The sequence below is a fragment of the Dendrobates tinctorius genome, unplaced genomic scaffold, assembly GCF_039654945.1.
Source record: "Dendrobates tinctorius isolate UK_male_01 unplaced genomic scaffold, ASM3965494v1 ptg000178l, whole genome shotgun sequence".
Taxonomy (NCBI): Eukaryota; Metazoa; Chordata; class Amphibia; order Anura; family Dendrobatidae; genus Dendrobates; species Dendrobates tinctorius.
The window spans coordinates 2,247,156-2,267,400 of NW_027361845.1; the positions used below are offsets into that span (position 1 = coordinate 2,247,156).

Below are 20,245 nucleotides of genomic sequence, written 5' to 3' on the forward strand. Positions count from 1 at the left end.
TTATTTTGTCTCCGTCAACTATTGAAATGGACCCGGCCAAGGTACAGGCCATTTATGATTGGGTTCAGCCCACTTCTTTGAAGGCCCTCCAGAAGTTTTTGGGTTTTGCTAATTTTTATCGGAAATTTATAGCAAAATTTTCTAGTATTGCCAAACCATTGACTGACCTGACCAGGAAGGGTGCGGATGTGTTGAATTGGTCTCCGGAGGCGGTTGCTTCCTTTCAGGAGCTGAAGCGTAGATTTACCTCCACCCCCGGTTCTGCGGCAACCTGATGTCTCACTCCCGTTCCAGGTAGAGGTGGATGCTTCTGAGATTGGTGCAGGAGCGGTGTTGTCCCAAAAGGATCCGGTAACATCTAAAATGAATCCCTGTGCTTTCTTTTCCCGTAAGTTCTCTTCATCTGAACGTAACTATGATGTGGGGAATCGGGAACTGTTGGCCATGAAATGGGCATTTGAGGAGTGGAGACATTAGTTGGAGGGAACCAAACATCAAGTTGTAGTCCTCACTGACCACAAAAATTTGATTTACCTAGAGTCGGCTAAACGCTTGAACCCTAGACAGGCTAGGTGGGCCTTGTTTTTTACATGTTTTGATTTTGTGGTCTCTTTCCTTCCTGGAACTAAGAATGTCAAGGCAGACGCCCTATCTAGGAGTTTCTTTGCTGATTCTCCTGTGGTGACCAAGCCTGCCACCATCTTAGGCAAAGGGGTAGTTCTTTCTGCCATCTCGCCCGATTTGAGACTTGCTCTGCAAGAGTTCCAGGAGGACAAACCTGAGCGTTGCCCCAGTGGAAAGTTGTATGTTCCTGACCAGTGGAAGAAGAGAGTGATGTCTGAAGTTCATTGCTCTGCATTGGCTGGTCATCCAGGTATTTTTGGTACTAGAGATCTGGTGAGTCGCTCTTTTTGGTGGCCCACCTTGTCTCATGATGTCAGGAATTTTGTGCAGTCCTGTGGGACTTGCTCCCGGTCTAAATCTTGTTCTCGCTCTAGTGGGTTGTTGATGCCTTTGCCGGTCCCCAGGAGGCCATGGACCCATATTTCAATGGATTTCATTTCTGATATGCCTGTCTCTCAAAGAATGACTGTTATTTGGGTGATTTGTGATAGGTTCTCTAAGATGGTTCATCTTGTACCACTCCCTAAGTTGCCATCTTCCTCTGAGTTGGTGCCTCTGTTTTTGCAACAGGTGGTTCGCTTGCATGGGATTCCTGAGAACATTGTATCTGACAGAGGAGTTCAATTTGTGTCTAAATTTTGGAGGACGTTCTGTTCCAAGTTGGGAATTCAGTTGTCCTTCTCCTCTGCTTTTCACCCTCAGACCAATGGGCAGACAGAGAGAACAAACCAGACCTTGGAGTCGTATTTGAGATGTTTTATTTCCGCTGATCAGGATGATTGGGTTTCATTTTTGCTCTTGGCCGAATTTGCATTAAATAATAGAGCTGGTTCTGCCACTTTGATGTCACCTTTTTTTTGTAACTTTGGTTTTCACCCTCGATTTTCTTCAGGGCAGGTGGAGCCTTCTGCCTGCCCAGGTGTTGACACTGTGGTGGAGAGAATGCACCAGATCTGGGACCAAGTGGTGGATAAGTTATCTCTCTCCCAGGAAAAGGCCCAGCGGTTTTCCAATCGACATAGGACCATTGGCCCCCAGTTTAAGATTGGTGATATGGTGTGGTTATCATCAAAAAATATTGCTATGAAGGTGGCTTCTCCTAAGTTTAAGCCTAGATTTATTGGACCTTACAAGATTTTGGAGATTATTAATCCGGTCTCTTTTCGTTTGGCTCTTCCTGTCACATTTAAGATCCATAATGTGTTCCATAAGTCCTTGTTGAAGAGGTTTGTTGAGCCAGTTGTGCCTGAGGTGGCACCTCCGGACCCTGTATTGGTTGAAGGTAACTTGGAATATGAGGTAGAGAAAATTCTGGATTCCCGTCTGGCTAGACGGAGACTCCAGTATTTGGTTAAGTGGAAGGGTTATGGTCAGGAGGATAATTCCTGGGTCTCTGCCTCTGATATTCATGCCAAAAGACTGGTGCGTGCCTTTCATCGGGCTCACCCTGATCGCCATGGTAGCGTTGTTGAGGGTTTGGTGACCCCTCCTCAAGGGGGGGTACTGTTGTGAGTTCATTTTCCCCTCCGTCACTGAGGCCTGGTGAACTCCCTATTCTAGTGAAGGAAGGTAGTGAGCCTGATTATCAGGCACCTGGGACTAATGAAGACGATTGGCTGAGTGGAGTCACTGACTGGATTTAAGGCAGCCTACGCCCTTTCTGCCCTGCGGGTGATTTCTCTGTGGACTCTTGGACACCAGTCTGATTCCTGCTCTCCTAAAGCTAAGTTTTCTGTTTTGCCTTTTTGCATCTAAGATTTGTTTTTGTTTTTCTTGCTTTTTGGATTCTGCCACTCCCTGCTGGAGTGTGCAGTGTTCCTAGAGCTCTGTCTTCTGAAAGTACCTGAGTGCTGATTTAGTTTTTGAAGCTTAGTTGCTTCAGGGCCATTTTTGTATCAGCTTGTTGGCTTTTGTCTCTGATAGGGTTTTGGCAGATTGCAGACAGCAGCCTTCCTATCCGTTCCTATATAGGTAGTTTTTGGGCCCCGTCTTTGCTCAGCCTGTCTTTCTGTCTGTGTAAGTGTTTTCATCTTGCTTCACCGTCATTATATGTGGGGGGCTGCCTATTGCTTTGGGGTCTGCTCTGGGGCAGTTAGATTTCCCCTTTCCTTCTTTAGGCCTATGTATCTCTCCGGCTGTGATCGAGGGGTCTAGGTCATCGTAGGAACCCCCCACGGCTACTGCTAGTTGTGTTGATAGGTTCAGGGGTCTGCAATCTGATAGTTGCCAACTTCTCTGGTTTTCAGGACTTAGCTAGAATTTCTGTTTTTGCCTCCTACGGTGACTCAATCATAACAGTTAGGGGTGTGTTGGGGTTAGGGTTGGAATTAGAATTGGGGGTTTCCACTGTTTAGGTACATCAGGGGCTCTGTAAATGCAATATGATGCCCGCAGACCATTCCATCAAAGTCTGCATTTCAGAACGTCACTACTTCCCTTCCGAGCCCCACCGTGTGCCCAAACAGTAGTTTTCTCCCACATATGGGGTACCAGCGTACTCAGGACAAATTGGACAACAACTATTAGGGTCCAATTTCTCCTGTTACCCTTGTGAAAATAAAAATTGGGGGCTAAAAGATCATTTTTGTGGAAAAAAAATGATTTTTTTATTTTCACGCCTCTACATTATAAACTTTACTGAAACACTTGGGGATTCAAAGTGCTCACCACACATCTAGATAAGTTCCTTGGGGGGTCTAGTTTCCAAAATGAGGTCACATGTGGGGGGTTTCCACTGTTTAGGTACATCAGGGGCTCTGCAAACGCGACATGACACCCGCAGACCATTCCATCAAAGTCTGCATTTCAGAACATCACTACTTCCCTTCCGAGCCCCACCGTGTGCCCAAACAGTAGTTTTCTTCCACATATGGGGTACCAGTGTACTCAGAACAAATTGGACAACAACTTTTGGGGTCCAATTTCTCCTGTTACCCTTGTGAAAATAAGAAATTGGGGACTAAAAGATCATTTTATGGAAAAAAAATGATTTTTTATTTTCATGGCTCTACGTTATAAACGTCTGTGAAGCAATTGGTGGTTCAAAGTGTTCACGACACATCTAGATAAGTTCTTTAAGGGGTCTAGTTTCCAAAATGGGGTCATTTGTGGGGGGTTTCCACTGTTTAGGTACATCAGGGGCTCTCCAAATGCGACATGGCATCCGATCTCAATTCCAGCCAATTCTGCATTGAAAAAGTCAAACGGCACTCCTTCCGTTCTGAGCTCTGCCGTGTGCTCAAACAGTGGTTTAGCCCCACATACGGGGTATTGGCGTATTCAGGAGAAATTGCACAAAAAATTTTGTGGTTTATTTTCTCTTTTTACACTTGTGAAAATAAAGAAAAATGGTTTTGAAGTAAAATGTTTGTGAAAAAAGTTAAATGTTTATTTTTTCCTTCCATATTCCATTCATTCATGTGAAGCACCTGAAGGGTTAATAAACTTCTTGAATGTGGCTTTGAGTACATTGAGAGGTGCAGTTTTTAGAATGGTGTCACTTTTGGGTATTTTCTGTCATATTGACCCCCCAAACTCACTTCAAATGTGAGGTGGTCCCTAAAAAAAATGGTGTTGCAAATTTTGTTGTAAAAATGAGAAATCGCTGGTCAACTTTTAACCCTTATAACTTCCTAAAAAAAAAAATTGTTTCCAAAATTGTGCAGATGTAAAGTAGACATGTGGGAAATGTTATTTAGTAACTATTTTGTGCGATATCACTCTCTGATTTAAGGGCATAAAAATTAAAAGTTTGAAAATTGCAAAATTTTCTAAATTTTCGCCAAATTTTTATTTTTTTAACAAATAAGCGCAGATCATATCTAAACATTTTTACCACCATCATGAAGTACAATATGTCATGAGAAAACACTGTCAGAATCAGTAGGATCCGTTGAAGCGTTCTAGAGTTATGACCTCATAAAGTGACACTGGTCAGAATTGAAAAAATTGGCCCGGTCACGAAGGCAAAAACAGGCTCGGGTGCGAAGGGGTTAACGGTTATTTTCTGCTGCCTGATTCTGGCCCGAGAGGTATCTCATTATTATATAGAGCCCTGAATGACCCGCCGGATAATACAAAACTGCCCTATTGTCATGTTGGACGCTGTTCACACCACAGCGTCCGGCAGGCAGAGGTAGTTCCACCTCCAGCCACTATAGCCTCAGTGGCGCCGGCTTGATCTTCAGGCTCTCGGGGGTTAATCCTGCTGGAGACCAGGTTGGAAGGTTAGTCACGCCCACGGTCTTTAAATAGTCATACTGGCATATGGGCGTCGCCGATTATAGCTTGTGTTTTCATACCAAGTGGTTCCGGTGTGGAGTGGAGGTGTTGCAGAGAGAGAGATTCGTATCTGGTGTCGTATGATCCGTCGTTATCCTTTCTCCTTCCCATATTTGTGTTTAGTTGTGCCCTGTTCACATTACTGTATATTCCTGTGTGTGTGCGGCGCAGTGCAGTTTAAGTTCTCCCTGTCTGTCTTATTTGTGTGGGAGCTTTGGTGGTGTGTCTCCTCACTGGGTGGAGGGTGGAGGGTTAAGTGCAGGGCTGAGCAGGAGATAAGGAAAGGGTGGAGGCTCAGGCATTTGCACCTTCAGCAAAAACCCTGGGTTGAGGGTCAGACAGGGTTTCCCCTAGTGAAAGGGACACCACAGGGGCCCCGGGTATTTCTGCCTTAGTTGTCCTAAGCCCCGCGTGACATTATAATCGGCCGACATTTTTTCAGGAGTCCATGGATCCCATGGATTCCATAACCCGCCAGTTGGCGGCGCTGTCCTTACAGGTCTCCGAGTTGAAAGGGGCAGTTCAGCAGCAGGGCCTGGTAGTAGCAAAGGTGCAAACGGCATCTGCAGGTATCGGTGCAGAGCCGAAGTTTCCGCTGCCAGAACGATTTTCAGGCGATCGCAGCAAATTTGTCGTATTTCGGGAGGCCTGCAAATTATACTTCCGCATGCGGCCAATATCCTCAGGTAATGAGGCCCAGCGAGTAGGGCTGGTGTTGTCATTACTGAGTGGTGACCCCCAAGCATGGGCATTTTCCTTACCAGCTGACTCTGCTACATTTCATTCGGTCGATAATGTTTTTTCTGCCCTCGGGCTCATTTACGATGACCCTGATCGACTGGCTCTAGCGGAATCTAAAATCCGCGCCCTCCGCCAGGGGGAGCGCTTGGCAGAGGACTATTGTTCGGAATTTCGCCGCTGGGCTGTAGACACACAGTGGAATGACCCAGCACTGCGGAGCCAGTTTATTCATGGGGTATCAGGGAGGGTGAAACAAGCCCTCCTGATGTATGAGACTCCGGCATCATTGGAGTCTGCCATGAGTTTGGTGATACGTATTGATCGCCGTTTTCGCCAGGGGGCACAGGAGACGCTACCTCTGGGGGAAAGCAGAGGTGCAGGTGTGGTTGAAGTAGATGAGTCCCCTGAACCTATGCAGATTGCTGGCGTGGCACAGGTTCAGCCTCGCGCTCCGGGATTCCGGAAGCCCGGAGCATGTTTCTACTGTGGTAAAAGAGGTCATTATGTTAACGTTTGCCCGGTACTACCTAAGAGGGTCACATCGGCGGAAAACTGTTAAGCTCAGAGGGTATGGAGGAGACCCAACTGAGCGTATGCATATCCTCCATGATGGTATCTCAATGTATGCTCCCTGCCAAGGTTATTATCACCGGCAGAGAGCTACCTATATCAGTGTTTGTGGATAGCGGTGCCGCTACCAATCTCATAGATGAGGAGTTTGCACACACCGCCGGGTTTAAGATCGAAAAACTTCCTCACCCCATACAGGTGGTGACCATTAATGCTGTTCCCCTCCCTCAAGGGGAGATTACTGAGTTTGTGGCAGAGGTGAAACTCCACATTGGGGTCCTACATTCTGAGTCGGTTACATGTAGGGTCCTCCGTAATCTCCCAGCTCAAATGGTCCTGGGTTTTCCATGGCTGTCCAGGCACAACCCGGTAATTGATTGGAAAACTCAGGACATAGTGCAATGGAGTGGTTTCTGCCAAGACAATTGCTTGGCCACATGTGTGTCCGCCGTGACGCCCAGCCTGCCGGAGGCTTTGCAGGATTTCGCGGATGTTTTCTCTGAGAAGGGTTGCTCAGAACTGCCTCCACATAGAGCCTATGACTGTGCGATTAGGTTAAAACCCGGGGCCAAATTACCTAAGGCCAGGATGTTTAATATTTCTGGTCCTGAGAGGCAAGCTCTGAAAGACTACATCGCGGAGAGTCTGAGCAAAGGACACATCCGGCCTTCGTCCTCGCCTGTAGCCGCGGGGTTTTTCTTCATTAAGAAGAAAGATGGGGGGTTACGCCCGTGTCTGGATTTCCGAGAGTTAAACCAGATTACTATCCGTGATCCCTACCCAATGCCGTTGATCCCAGATTTGTTCAACCAGGTAGCGGGGGCGAAATGGTTTTCCAAGCTGGACCTCAGGGGGGTGTATAACCTCATAAGGGTCCGTCAGGGGGATGAGTGGAAGATGGCGTTTAACACTCCTGAGGGTCATTTTGAGAGTCTGGTTATGCCGTTTGGGTTGACCACCGCGCCTGCCGTTTTCCAACATTTTATTAATGATGTATTTGCTCATGTCCTGGGGAGATTTGTGATTGTATACCTGGATGATATCCTCATTTATTCTAGCGATCGGGACACTCATTTGGAGCATGTTAGGCAGGTGTTACAGTTGCTCCGGGAGAACCAGCTCTATGCTAAGCTGGAAAAATGTTTATTTTTTGTCCAGGAGTTGCCCTTTTTGGGATATATTGTGTCTGCAGCCGGTTTTAAAATGGACACCGCTAAGGTGCAAGCGGTGCTGCAATGGGAGAGGCCGGAGAGTCTGAAAGCACTCCAGCGGTTCCTTGGGTTTGCGAATTATTATAGGAAATTTATAAAACACTTTTCGACTGTCGCCAAACCGCTCACGGACATGACAAAAAAGGGTGCCGATCTGGCGAACTGGCCTGAGGTGGCTATACGTGCATTTGAGCGTCTGAAGAATAGTTTTGCTTCAGCCCCCATTCTGGTGCAACCAGACGTGTCTAAACCTTTTGTGGTAGAGGTTGATGCGTTGGAGGTGGGAGTGGGGGCAGTACTGTCTCAAGGCTCGTCCTTGAGCGAGATGCATCCATGCGCCTACTTCTCCAAGAAGCTGTCGCCGGCCGAACGGAATTATGATATCGGCAACAGGGAGTTGTTGGCCATCAAACTGGCTTTTGAGGAATGGCGACACTTCTTGGAGGGGGCGGCTCACCAGGTCACAGTTATCACCGACCATAAGAATCTGCTCTATCTGGAGTCGGCCAAGCGTCTGTCTCCTAGGCAGGCTCGCTGGGCATTGTTTTTTACTCGTTTCAATTTTCTTGTGACGTACCGTCCCGGGGCTAAAAACACCAAGGCGGATGCTTTGTCTAGGTGTTTTCCGGGGGGAGAACCTCGGGAAGAGCCGGTACCCATCCTCCAGAAAGGGGTAGTGGTCTCGGCTCTCACGACGGAGGTAGAGGCGGAGATTGCCGATGCCCAAGAGGAGGTACCACCAGGACTTCCCGCCAACAAATCATTTGTACCCCTGCATCTTCGGCTTAAGGTGTTGAAGGAACACCACGATTCGGTACTGGCTGGTCATCCAGGGGTGAAGGGCACCTTAGAGCTGGTATCGCGTCGTTTCTGGTGGCCCAAAATCCGGCAGGACGTGGTCTCGTACGTGGCAGCTTGCATCACGTGCGCTAGGGCTAAGTCACCCCGAACCCGTCCTGCTGGCACGCTACAGCCTCTGGGGGTACCCAATAGGCCATGGACAGAAATCTCCATGGATTTTATCACTGACTTGCCAGCCTCGGCAGGGAACACGGTTATCCTGGTGGTGGTTGACCGTTTTTCAAAGATGGCGCATTTTGTGGCGTTGTCTTCTTTGCCCAATGCTAAGACATTGGCTCAGGTATTTGTGAAGGAGGTGGTCAGACTCCACGGAGTACCATCTGACATAGTATCTGATAGGGGTACGCAATTTGTTGCGAGGTTTTGGAAAGCTTTTTGCTCAAGGTTGGGGATCAAGTTGTCACATTCATCGGCGTTTCATCCACAGTCTAATGGACAAACTGAGTGCATGAATCAAAATCTAGAACAGTATTTACGATGTTTTGTGTCCGACAACCAGGAGGAGTGGTCTACTTTCCTTCCTCTGGCCGAATTCGCGTTAAATAATCACCGCCAAGTGTCATCAGGAGAGTCTCCATTCTTTTGTGTGTACGGTCAACATCCTCAGTTTTGTACCTTACGTCAGGGTGACTCCGGGGGTGTCCCGGAGGAGGATCAGCTAGGAGCCCAATTGTCATCAGTCTGGAGGCGGGTGAAACAGCGTTTGTTGAGCATGAGTGCCAGGTACAAACGGGTGGCTGACAGTAGACGCGTGCCAGGTCCGGACCTGTGTGTGGGTGAATGGGTGTGGTTAGCTACGAAGAACATAAAACTCAAAATTCCATCTTTAAAACTGGGTCCAAGGTTTATTGGGCCTTTTAGGATTTCTGCCATCATTAACCCAGTGGCTTATCGGTTGGAACTTCCTGCGGTGTACAAAATACATAACGTTTTCACAGGGCTTTATTGAAAAAGGTGGTAGGCTTGGTGGACACGACGCCGATGCCACCTCCAGTCATGGTGGATGGCGATTTAGAGTTCGAGGTCGCCAAGGTAGTGGACTCTCGAGTAGTACGCCGTACTCTTCAGTATTTGGTGCACTGGCGGGGGTATGGTCCGGAGGAGAGGTCTTGGGTTCCAGCCTCAGACATACATGCGGATCGGCTGGTCAGTTCTTTTCACCGTCGTCATCCGGACAAGCCGGGTCCTATGAGTCTTGAGGGCCCTGGGGTCCCTCGTAGAAGACGGGGTACTGTCATGTCGGACGCTGTTCACACCACAGCGTCCGGCAGGCAGAGGTAGTTCCACCTCCAGCCACTATAGCCTCAGTGGCGCCAGCTTGATCTTCAGGCTCTCGGGGGTTAATCCTGCTGGAGACCAGGTTGGAAGGTTAGTCACGCCCACGGTCTTTAAATAGTCATACTGGCATATGGGCGTCGCCGATTATAGCTTGTGTTTTCATACCAAGTGGTTCCGGTCTGGAGTGGAGGTGTTGCAGAGAGAGAGATTCGTATCTGGTGTCGTATGATTCGTCGTTATCCTTTCTCCTTCCCATATTTGTGTTTAGTTGTGCCCTGTTCACATTACTGTATATTCCTGTGTGTGTGCGGCGCAGTGCAGTTTAAGTTCTCCCTGTCTGTCTTATTTGTGTGGGAGCTTTGGTGGTGTGTCTCCTCACTGGGTGGAGGGTTAAGTGCAGGGCTGAGCAGGAGATAAGGAAAGGGTGGAGGCTCAGGCATTTGCACCTTCAGCAAAAACCCTGGGTTGAGGGTCAGACAGGGTTTCCCCTAGTGAAAGGGACACCACAGGGGCCCCGGGTATTTCTGCCTTAGTTGTCCTAAGCCCCGCGTGACACCTATATGATCAGGTGGAAGCGGGATCTAGGTTTTCTCTCCGAACCTGTTGACTGGGAGGAAGGATTGTGTGAAGTTGTACGGGTCTCTTCATGTGTGAGCCATCTGGAGCAGTTGAAAAAGACGCACCTGAGATGGTACCAGTTCCCGGTCCGAACGGCACATTTTGGAGCTAGTGGGTCTGGTGAATGCTGGAGAGGGTGTGGGATGATGGGTACTCTTGAGCATACTTGGTGGTCCTGTCCGGTGCTCCAGCCTTGGTGGAGGGGTGTTGATTTATTGATCTCACAAGTCTTGGGTATCCAGATGACTCTGACCCCAAGCCAGGCCATTTTACACATTGGCCTGAATTAAATTCCTCATATTCTTAGAGGTACGCTGTCACATATTTTGATAGCTGCTAGAGTGTTGACAGCGGCTAGATGGAAAGATCCTACCCCCCCAGAGGTTGCAGGACTAATTGATAGAATTAACACTCACTACCAGCTTGAACTAGCACTAGCTCACTCGATGACCACCATAATAAAAAGACAGAACATTTGGCACCCCTGGATACATAGTAGACACTCCACGTTTGCCCCGCTCCAGCCTGCTTAGCCGTATATAATTAAGATGCCGGATATTAGATATTGGATGTTGTTTGTTTTCTTTGCTTTTTGGAATATATTACTGTACTGCAGAACACTGAGACTTATTATGTGTACTTGCTGTTACACATAGTTCTATCGATGCCAGTAATGCCTGTTCCTCCCCTCACCCCTTCCCCTCCCCCCCCCCCCTTCCTTTCCTGTTTTTCATTTGTCGGTCCCCACTTTCTGCTCCTTATTTTCTCCTCTCGTTCCCCTAGTTTCATATATATGGTGGTTGTAACTATGGTTGTCATTGTTTTCACTTGTTTTCTTGTTCAACCTCAATAAAAATAATTGAGAAAAAAAAAAATATTTGAAGGGTGCCTTCTCCAAACTGCCATTTAGATCTCTCCACAGGTGTTCTATGGGATTCAGGTCTGGACTCATTGCTGGCCACCTTAGAAGTCTCCAGTGCTTTCTCTCAAACCATTTTCTAGTGCTTTTTGAAGTGTGTTTTGGGTCATTGTCCTGCTGGAAGACCCATGACCTCTGAGGGAGACCCAGCTTTCTCACACTGGGCCCTACATTATGATGCAAAATATGTTGGTAGTCTTCAGACTTCATATGCCATGCACACAGTCAAGCGGTCCAGTGCCAGAGGCAGCAAAGCAACCCCAAAACATCAGGAAACCTCCGCCATGTTTGACTGTAGGGACCGTGTTCTTTTCTTCGAATGCCTCTTTTTTTCTCCTGTAAACTCTATGTTGATGCCTTTGCCCAAAAAGCTCTACTTTTGTCTCATCTGACCAGAGGACATTCTTCCAAAACGTTTTAGGCTTTTTCAGGTAAGTTTTGGCAAACTCCAGCCAGGCTTTTTTATGTCTCGGGGTAAGAAGTGGGGTCTTTCTGGGTCTCCTACCATACAATCCCTTTTCATTCAGACGGATAGTACGGGTTGACACTGTTGTACCCTCGGACTGCAGGGCAGCTTGAACTTGTTTGGATGTTAGTCGATGTTCTTTATCCAACATCCGCACAATCTTGCGTTGAAATCTCTTGTCAATTTTTCTTTTCCGTCCACATCTAGGGAGATTAGCCACAGTGCCATGGGCTTTAAACTTCTTGATGACACTGCGCACGGTAGACACAGGAACATTCAGGTCTTTGGAGATGGACTTGTAGCCTTGAGATTGCTCATGCTTCCTCACAATTTGGTTTCTCAAGTCCTCAGACAGTTCTTTGGTCTTCTTTCTTTTCTCCATGCTCAATGTGGTACACACAAGGACACAGGACAGAGGTTGAGTCAACTTTAATCCATGTCAACTGGCTGCAAGTGTGATTTAGTTATTGCCAACACCTGTTAGGTGCCACAGGTAAGTTACAGGTGCTGTTAATTGCACAAATTAGAGAAGCATCACATGATTTTTCGAACAGTGCCAATACTTTTGTCCACCCTCTTTTTTATGTTAGGTGTGGAATTATATCCAATTTGGCTTTAGGACAATTCATTTTGTGTTTTTTCATTTCAGACAAATTAAATGAAGATAATAATACCAAAGAATTTGTGATTGCAATCATTTTCAGGAAGAAACTGAGTATTATCTGACAGAATTGCAGGGGTGTCAATACTTTTGGCCACAACTGTATTCTTGTACATAGGAGCAGTGTTGTAGTAGTTATATCCTTGTACATAGGAACAGTATTATAGTAGTTGTATTCTTGTACATAGGGGCAGTATTATAGTAGTTATATTCTTGTACATAGGAGCAGTAATATAGTAGTTATATTCTTGTACATAGGAACAGTATTATAGTAGTTATATTCTTGTACATAGGGGGCAGTATTATAGTAGTTATATTCTTGTACATAGGGGGCAGTATTATAGTAGTTATATTCTTGTACATAGGGGCAGTATTATAGTAGTTATATTCTTGTACATAGGGAGCAGTATTATAGTAGTTATATTCTTGTACATAGGGGGCAGTATTATAGTAGTTATATTCTTGTACATAGGGGCAGTATTATAGTAGTTATATTCTTGTACATAGGGGGCAGTATTATAGTAGTTATATTCTTGTACATAGGGGGCAGTATTATAGTGGTTATATTCTTGTACATAGGGACAGTATTATAGTAGTTATATTCTTGTACATAGGGGGCAGTATTATAGTAGTTATATTCTTGTACATAGGGGCAGTATTATAGTAGTTATATTCTTGTACATAGGGGCAGTATTATAGTAGTTATATTCTTGTACATAGGGAGCAGTATTATAGTAGTTATAGTCTTGTACATAGGGGGCAGTATTATAGTAGTTATATTCTTGTACATAGGGGCAGTATTATAGTAGTTATATTCTTGTACATAGGGGCAGTATTATAGTAGTTATATTCTTGTACATAGGGGTAGTATTATAGTGGTTATATTCTTGTACATAGGGACAGTATTATAGTAGTTATATTCTTGCACATAGGAGCAGTATTATAGTAGTTATATTCTTGTACATAGGAGCAGTATTATAGTAGTTATATTCTTGTACATAGGGGCAGTATTATAGTAGTTGTATTCTTGTACATAGGAGCAGTATTATAGTAGTTATATTCTTGTACATAGGGGGCAGTATTATAGTAGTTGTATTCTTGTACATAGGGGCAGTATTATAGTAGTTGTATTCTTGTACATAGGAGCAGTATTATAGTAGTTATATTCTTGTACATAGGAGGCAGTATTATAGTAGTTGTATTCTTGTACATAGGGGCAGTATTATAGCAGTTATATTCTTGTACATAGGAGCAGTAATATAGTAGTTATATTCTTGTACATAGGAACAGTATTATAGTAGTTATATTCTTGTACATAGGGGCAGTATTATAGTAGTTGTATTCTTGTACATAGGGGCAGTATTATAGTAGTTGTATTCTTGTACATAGGAGCAGTATTATAGTAGTTTTATTCTTGTACATAGGAGGCAGTATTATAGTAGTTGTATTCTTGTACATAGGGGCAGTATTATAGCAGTTATATTCTTGTATATAGGAGCAGTAATATAGTAGTTATTTTCTTGTACATAAGAGCAGTATTATAGTAGTTGTATTCTTGTACATAGGGGCAGTATTATAGTAGTTATATTCTTGTACATAGGAGCAGTAATATAATAGTTATATTCTTGTACATAGGAACAGTATTATAGTAGTTATATTCTTGTACATAGGGGCAGTATTATAGTAGTTATATTGTTGTACATAGGGGCAGTATTATAGTAGTTATATTGTTGTACATAGGGGCAGTATTATAGTAGTTATATTCTTGTACATAGGGGCAAACATAAATACAATTATAATAAAAGAAAAATCATCCAGTATTACAAAACACAAACCACTTAGGTAATATATACACAGCATTACATAATCAGATCACATTCATAAATAAATTAAAGTATCCACACCTGGGGATGGAAAAAGAAAGTTAGAGAAAAAAATTATCATATTTTTCTAACTGAATTTTACGTTTCTCCATAACGTTGTGTTTCTTGGACTCCTTCCAACTTCCAGTGATTTTATCCACCGGAGTTCTGACATTCCTGATTGGCTGCAGCGGTGTGATCGAACAGCTCATTGTGTAGTGACACCCGGGTTCTCATGTGCCAGTGATAATATTTGATGACACTGATTATGATGTACATAGTCTCTCTGTTGATGTCACTAACAGTGGAGGGGACACCATAGATTATGTCGGGATACTTTAGGGTCCGCAGTCTGGGGATTTTTAGATTATCTGACACTTCCTCCCAGATCTTCCTCCCTCCCCAGCAATCACATATAAAGTGTTCCATAGTTTCCTCCTGCTGACAACCAAGAGGACAATTCCGATCAGAGACACACAGATGTTTCAGGTTCCCTCTGACAAAGAGCCGACTATGCAGTGAAAGCCAAGTGACATCAAACAGTTTAGGAGGTAGCCGTTTCCCGTTTAGGAACCTAAGGCTATCCTGCAGGGTGGTGGCGACACAATCTCTCAGGGCCAGTGGAGAGTAGAAGAAAGTCCTACATACACGAGCATACAGGTCTCTTCTCGTACTGCTCTCAATGTAAGACTTCTCCAGTCCCCACCTCCTAACACACTTCAGACCATAGTCCAGATACTGGGGGAGGTGGTCACCTGTCCATATCCTCCTCTTGAGACTGCCGCCTCGCACCCAAGATTCTGCAAAAGGCAATATCCAGTACCTGATACTATTTACCCACAGGGAGCTACTGTTTGAGTCCATGTTCCCAAAATTCACCTTTAGAAACAAGGAGTCAAAGAAAACCCTTGGATTCAACATATCCAGCCCACCCTCTCTCTGCCGTAGGTACGTTATTCCCCTCTTTATTAGGTTCAACCTATTCCCCCACAAGAGCTGGAAGAAAAGGCTGAAGAGCCTCGCTGAGAAAGATTCTGGCAAAGGGAAAGCGACAGAGACATACAAGAAAACGGGGACCAGGTACGTCTTCAACATTGTGACCCTTTCTCTGTAGGTCAGCCTCCAGTTCTTCCATCGCTGAACCTTTGCGTTTCCGGTTTCCAATTTCTCCTCCCAATTTAGCATGGCATTATCATCCCTCCCAAATTTAACCTCTAGGATCTTAATATGGGTGGAGGCTTTGGAAAACTGCGGCAGATCAAAACTGGGCTCAGTATCTAATGTCCACAGAGCTTGGCTCTTTTCAAGGTTAACCAGAGACCCGGAGGCCTCTGAGTAGCTTCTGATGGACGCAGATAACATCTGCACCTCACGAGGATTGGAGATCACCAGCGTCACATCATCCGCATAGGCAACAACATTCAGAGGCGGGCAGTGGGGGACCGGCACCCCCTGAAAATCGCACTCCTGCAGTGACCTCAGAAATGGGTCTAGGGCAAAAACATACAGGAGCGGACTCATTGGGCAGCCCTGTCTCACCCCCGCCCCAACTCCAAAAGTGTCACCCTGCCACCCATTAATCAGAGGAAAGCTCACCGCCTCTCTGTACAACGTCTTCAGCCAATCCACAAATTGTCCCAGAATACCGTACTTTGACAAAGTGGCCCACAGATAGTCATGATCAACCCTGTCAAAGGCTTTAGCCTGGTCCAGACTAACAACATATCTCCCACACCGCAGAGCTTTACATCTCTCAAACATCTCTCGTATCGAGATGACTGCTCCAGAGATGTTCCGCCCTTTTACTGTGCCAAACTGAGAGCCTGCCAACAGTGCCGGGGACAAACAGACTAATCTAGAAGATAGGATCTTTGCTAGAATCTTCCTGTCCACATTCAAGAGGGCAATCGGCCTCCAGTTCTTGATGTCGCTCGGCTCTTTACCTTTAGACAGCAGAATTAACGAGGACACTCTCATGGATGGAGGCATCAGGTGATTTTCTAGACAATTTGTATACACATCCACGAGAATTGGAGCCAGGAGGTCTCTGAATTTCTTATAAAATTCTGCTGTTATACCATCTGGACCTGGTGCCTTCTTCAGATATAACTTATCAATAGCCTCCTTAACTTCCTCCACCGTTAATTCTGCTGTCAAGGGAGAAAAGTCCAGATCATTAGTATCAGGCACTGGAGTTGCCTCCAAGAATTGAGCCATCTTATCTTTATCCAAAACTTTCCTCTGAAACAAGTCAGCATAGTAAGATCTCACCACCTCCAGGATACCCTCCCGTGAATCCTGCAATACACCCTGGGAGTCGGTGACACCCGTGACCATTTTTATGGCCACCCTCTCCCTGCAATTCTCAAAGGGATCAGGGGCCCCTAAGGACCCATAATCCCGTTCAAGAACTAGGGAGGTATACCTGCTATACTGATACTGCTTTATCTCAGATTTCAGCCGGTCGATCTTCACTTTGTCATCCCCGCCAGCCGAATACAGTGACTCCAATTCTTTGCGCAGCTTTAGGTACTGGCTGTACTTATTCCTCCCTTTATTAACTGACAGTCTCTTTAAGAGGGATCTGATATCCTCCTTGACGTCCTCCCACCAGTCGGTCATGTTGTCATAGAAGTCAACCCAGTCTAGATGAAGCTGGATAAGGGAGTGAACACGGCTCTGAACATAGGCATCATCCAGGAGACTGGAATTGAGCTTCCACAACCCTCTACCAATGTCCGGACGGTTAGAGGAACCCAAAGAGAAGCACAAGGCGAGGTGATCAGAGTAAGGGATGACCTTCTCACTCAGGGCGCCGACAGCCTCAGTAGGACTGACAAAAGAAAAATCTATCCTACTGCTCCTGTTGGAACATGAATATGTGAATTTTGGCTGTCGCCCACCCTGTGTGAAAACGTCAGTCAGTCCTGCCTGCATTATAACGTTATGTAGGACCTTACCGTCCCTGGTCACTGCCCTGCCTGAGGAGCTGTCACCTGATGTCATTATGGCATTAAAGTCCCCCGCCATCACCACTGGAAGAGAAGTGAAGAGGTAAGGCTTGACGTCATTAAACAGCTGGATCCTGTCAGTCACTGTCTGTGGCCCATAGATGTTAATAAGCCGGAATCGCCTCCCATGGATAGTGACTTTCAGGACCAGACATCTTCCCACGACCACCTCCGTCATCCTATGCACAGTCACATCATTGGTGTTAAACAGGACAGCGACCATGGCGTAAGGCTCCACAGCCAGTGACCAGAAAGAGGGACCGGACCGCCATTCCCTCTCAGCCTCTCTCATAAGCCCCAGAGATGTCAGTCGTGTCTCCTGCAGGAAGATGACATCTGTGTCCAGATATTTGAGATGTTCATACACCGTGTGTCTAGTTCTCCTCAGCTTAATGCTATTCACATTGCTCGAGGTCACTGTCACTGAGAACCCCGCCATCACAACACAATATAGAAGGAGCAGAGTAACAGCCATCATCATGAGTCAGAGATGTTCTGTCCACCACTGGTGTCCATGTCAGACTCTACCTGAGGGTCCACAGATAAGGGCTTCCGCTTTGGCGGGGGATGGTCCTCTATGTCCCTGTCACACTCAGCATCAACTTTCCTCAACTCTTTCTCATAATCATCACCATTGGACTCAGATAAAACTCCATACCTGTTGGACACGACCATCACTCCTGCAGAATTCTGAACCTTCTTACTAGCAGTCTGACCAGTGTCATATTCTGCCTCAGGTTTACGGGAGGATGTGTTCTTTTTCTTCCTTTTAATATTATTAATGTTCCAGTCATCAGATACAGACAGCGATGCTGAAGGGGGGGGGGAATGTGTATCTGAGGCTGCTGGACCTGATGGACGACCTCCATGTTCCCCTCTGCACCCTGCTTCTCTGGTGCTGCCTGAGTGGACTCCTGGTGGGCATCTGAGCTGGTCAACATCTCTCCTGATATTAAATACTCCTCCTCATGTGTCCCTGCCACCACATCCTCATCCTCCTGAGCCTCTGCCCCTGCCATCACTAACTCATCAGGGAAGACTCTGCAGATGTTGTGCCAGGCATCTGGACAGTCCCTGTGAGGGTGGCCCATCCTACCTCAGAGGTTGCACCTGACGTCCCGGCAGTCTGTAGCGACATGGCCGATTGCCCCACACAGACTGCACTTCACCACAGTACAGGCGTTAGCCAGATGACCTTTCCCACCACATTTGAAACACTTTCTGGGTTGCCCGGGATAATAACACCTTCCCTTCTCCCTCCCAATGAAGAAGGAGTTGGGTAAGTGGGCAGTGATGTTATTACATTGCCGCAATTTTACCAAGACCCGCCACCCCATTGTCCAGGTACCATCCTCATCTCTGACCTTGGTGAGTCCAGAGACCAGGTCACAGTGTCTCCGGAGCCACACCTCGATGTCCTGTGGAGGAACGGCCTCATTCCAGAAGGTGATATTCACTGTGACAGTGTCCGGCCTGGAGATAGGAACCAACACAAACTTATTCCAGCCCTCAGCATCTCTGAACTTGGGGTAATTGGCCCAGAATCTATCCAGGTCAGACATGAGCTTGAAGCTGACCTCGTAGCCCTGCCTGTCCTGAAGATTAGACACTGCCAGGATCTCATTTGCCACAAACCAAATCTGGCTGCAGAGCAGCTCTCTCACCACATACCTGTGTTGTGGCAGATCCTCCTTGGCACCTATGTATTTAAACCGCACCACATTAATACGCTTGAATGTCTGGCCGGTATACCTGGCGCTGGAAGTGAAGGATGGGGCGCCGCGGCTCCAGGCATTCCTGGGGGGCACCTGCCGGGTCACACTGGGCTGACTGACAGGGAGAGGGCCTGCAGCAGGGGGGGCTGTCACACCTTGTGGACTAGATGGCAAAGGGGGATAATCACACATATCATGCACTTTATCATAAGCAGCATCATTATCAGACAGTGCGACGTCCATTACAGAAAGTGAAACCCCTCCAACCCCCGACCCCATGGGCACAGCATCACCAGCCACAGTCTGTGCTTCAGCCTCAGCCTCATCAGCACAAACAGTCTCACAAATACTGTCCTGCTCCTGTGTGGGGCATTCTGGGACCTGTGGTGCCTCTGCTGGAGTCTGAAGTGCATGCTCCTGTTCACACTGAGCTTCCTGCTGCTGCAGCTGTTTTCCCTCCTGGAAGAAGAAGCGGGCAGCCTGTAACACTGGCCGTGTCCGCTGCTGGGGGGTCCCGTCCTGAACATCAGGGGTCCTGGCCTCTACAGCACAGTCCTGCTTATAGGAGGCGAACCGCTCCCGGTTCCTGTAGGTCTCTGCCAGGGGCCCCATGCTCTCCAGCACAGACTCAGTGTCCTGCACAACACTCGCCAGCTGTACACCCAGTGTGTTCAGTCTCAGGTCATACGCGTCATTACTGGCAGGATTAGTGGTCTATAGGCTATAGATGAAGTCTACCTCCAATTGCAGCGCTTTTTTTTGCTGCTGTAACTCACCCAGTTTTCGGACAAGTCCCGGTATCTCATCCGCTAGCTGCAGCTCGGGTGCACGCGCCGGCCCCACAGGTTTAGTCTTGACAACGGGTACAGGGGTTTTGAAGACAGTCTTGTGCGGGTCCACCATAGATGGTTTTGTGGCCCCTTGGCTGGATGCAGGCTCCGCAGCAGGTTTATCGCTGCCACCTGACTGTGACCGTGTGCGTCCTGACCGCGCCATACTGCCATGTTGCTGTAGGTTCTCCTGCATTGTCTGTCTTTCCAAAGACGTCCGTCTCTGCCTGGAAGCTGGAGAGGTGATCTGCACAGCTGGGGCCGATCTCACCTGTGCACCTGGCAGGAGCTTCTTACTGACTGGGGAGCTACAAGACTTCACATTCAGCTGGTTTCCATCACTCACAGAGACTTTTCCTTCTTGTTTCTTTGCTGGAACTGGAGAAGGTTTTCCTCCCAAAACTTTAGTCACAGCTTTCTCCTCCTTCACCAAACTGCTGCAGCTTTGACTCGCTGCATTCACTGGACTCACAGTGGCTTTGGGATTAACATTCCCATTAGTAGAAGCCTGGGAGGCTTGTCCCAGTGTAGGCCTGGAAGCCTGGGCCTTGCCAGGGGAGCTTCCCCGCCCAGGGTGGCCCCTCCCTGGGCTTGCTC

The 20,245-nt window shown here is 46.9% G+C and overlaps 1 protein-coding gene across 5 annotated transcripts in view; it reads left to right on the plus strand.

Annotated features, from left to right (window-relative positions):
- Positions 1-20,245, plus strand: part of LOC141054331 (NXPE family member 3-like) — a 175,716-nt gene that overhangs the window by 17,634 nt on the left and 137,837 nt on the right. The window lies entirely within an intron of this gene.